The following is a 2,678-nucleotide window of genomic DNA, read 5'->3' on the forward strand; positions in this document are numbered from 1 at the left end:
CTGGGGGCCGGGGCTAGACCTCCAGGGGGTGGGGTCAGGACCGGGGTGGAGAGCGCTTCCCTCTGCGGGCCCCCGGGGCTCCCTGACTTGCCCCTGGGGGGAGACCCCCGCTGCCCCCCAGGAGTAGTCGGGGGTCAGCCCCACCCACGCGCACACCAGCCCCGCACACCAGTGGGCTCGGGTTACTGCCGCCTGCCCCGGGGGCCCTGAGGCCGCCTGCCCGCCCGCCCGGGTGGAGCCCAGCTTTTCCTTCCATTTCCCTTCCTGCCAAGGAACTCCCCGCCCCCCCTTCCGCAAGGGGGACCCCCTCCCTCTTGCGCCCTTGGGGGCCAGAGCGGATGGGAGGCCGGACAGGCGAGGAATGAATTCCTCCAAGAGCTACTGGGCCCAAGCCTAGCTTCTGGTGCGTCTGTGGGTTCCCAGGGGTCACCTCAGTTCCGTTTAACTGCTGCAGAATGCACCCCAAAACAGTGGCATAAGGGGCTGAGGGTTGGGGAGTGGGAGGTGTAGGGGAAGGTCTGGACTGCAGGGAGTGGGAGGAGCTGGGTCTCCTCCCCACTGGGTTCACTGTCACCCCAGCTGGGAGCAGCATCCCCCTCCCCCAGGACAAGCGCGGGCAGAGTGACAGACCGGGAAGCGGGTAGAGCGGCACAGACGGAGATGGGGGAGGGGGGTGGGCAGAGACTTTCAAAGCCAGACCCAGCCACCCTGCCAGGCACACAAAGAGCAGCGCACACACCGGCGGCGGCTCTGAGCCCGCGAGCTGCGCCCGTGCCCGTCCCCGCCGCCCAGGGCACGTGCTGCGGCGCACACAGGCCGAAGCCCCCGCCTGCCGCCCCTCCCACCCGGAGCCCCAGATTCCTAGACACACCTCCACCCGGGCACACCCCGCTGTGCCCAGACCGAGCCGAGCCTGCGCTAGCACCCTCCTCTCCCTTCCCTTCTTCAGCCACTCTGTAATCAGATTCCTAAATTTAGAAGCAACCCAGGGCCCAGCCAGGGATCCCCGCCCCCACCCGCTGCCTGCGGCCGGCTGGCCGGGGTCCTGCGGTCGGGCCACGACCCGGCTGGGGCCCCCGGGTCCTGGGGGCTCCTGTGGGCTGCCGGGCAAGTCAGGCACGACCCCACCCGGCTGCGGTGCTCTCGGGCCGCATGGGGCCACCCAGCCCGCGGCCACGTTGCCCGCCACACCTCGGGCCAGACCTACGGAGCCTTTTTCCTCTTAAATCATGGATTGGGCACCAAGCCCCAGGGTGGGGAGCTCTGGACAAAGGAGGAGAATGAGTGGGTCAAGGGCAGGTCTGACCTAAGGGGGTCTGCTACAAGATGAAAAGAGTCTCCCAGCCTGACCCCTCCTGAGTGGCAAGGTGCCACCTCGCGGTGCCCAGCACCTCCAATCCCCTCCTGGCTGGCAGGCAGCCATCCCCGCACGCAGCTCTCTCATATGACGGAGCCTTCCATCTTGCCCACACCGGGCCCCCAGTTAGGCAGGGCCTCAGTTGGGCCCCCTATTCCCCCGCCCCCACCTTTGCCTCCCTTCTGGGCAAATATCGAAGAACTAGGGTACGGGCCCAGATCCTCAACCCCAGGCCTCAGCATCGTGCTTATTTTGGCCTCCTTCCTCTAGGGCTGCCCCTGGTACCCCCAGCCACTGGCATCCCTCCTTCTCAAGCCCCCCCTTTCCCCTCGCACCCCAACTCCCCCTGAGAATCTCTGCTCCCCCTTCTCCCTAGAGCCTGGAGCTCAGGGCCAGAGAAAGATTCTTNTTTGGGGGCAACTGTGGGGGCCACAGCGTCCAGAGAGGAGGCATATCCCTAGTGAGCACCCCCCTCCCCAAGGGGCAATGGCGCAGGGTTAAGAGGGGGAGGGGCAAGGCCCCACCCTCCCACCTGCTGCCTCTGCCCCCTCCCCAGCTGGCCCCCTCTTTTGTGCAAAGCCACACAAAGGACAAGGGGCCCCGGCCGGCCTGGCCATCTGCTCCCAGCAGCCTGAAGGCTCTTAAAGAGACAGCACCCCCTCCCTGCCGCCCCGGGGCTGCGGGGCGGGGTGGAGCCCCCGCTCCACAGGACTGATCTCAGTGGAACCCCAAATCCCACCCGCTTTTCCCTGGCTCCCCCAGCCTCCAGGTCAGGAATCATCCTCCCCCCACCCCAGGCCCAGGGCGCAGAGGTGCCACGTGGCCAGGAACATGGGGGTGTGGGAGGGGAGAGACAGAGAAGCAGCCCAGGGACCAGCCCCTCCTCTCCTCCAGCCTTAGGCGGCGGAGGGGCCAGCAAAGCTCGGTAGCGCGGCTCTAGAACTGGGGTCCCTCACCTCCCTGAGGCCACCTCTGAGCTGTGTGAGAGCCGCTGGTCTCTGGGAATCACCTCCCCGCCATCTTCACTGACGAGCTCCCACTCAGCCTTCCCCAGGGAGGATGACAGCGCCTTCTTTTTGAGGGCTGTGGGCCGGGACGCAGCCCATTGCTGCGCAGCGACCCCCGGGATCGGAGCACCTTTATTTCCTGCATTTCCCAGTTGAGGAAACTGAGGCTTTGCTCAGCCCCGGGTCTCCACCCCACCCCCACCCCAGCCCACGGGCCTCCTCCAAAAAGCCATCGGCCCTCTCCGAAGCCTGCCTTCCTCTCCTAGGCCAGCTAAGACTCCTCACCCCTGAGATCCCCAGGGAAGCCAGACTGA

This window comes from Ailuropoda melanoleuca, chromosome 16, assembly GCF_002007445.2.
Source record: "Ailuropoda melanoleuca isolate Jingjing chromosome 16, ASM200744v2, whole genome shotgun sequence".
Classification (NCBI taxonomy): domain Eukaryota; kingdom Metazoa; phylum Chordata; class Mammalia; order Carnivora; family Ursidae; genus Ailuropoda; species Ailuropoda melanoleuca.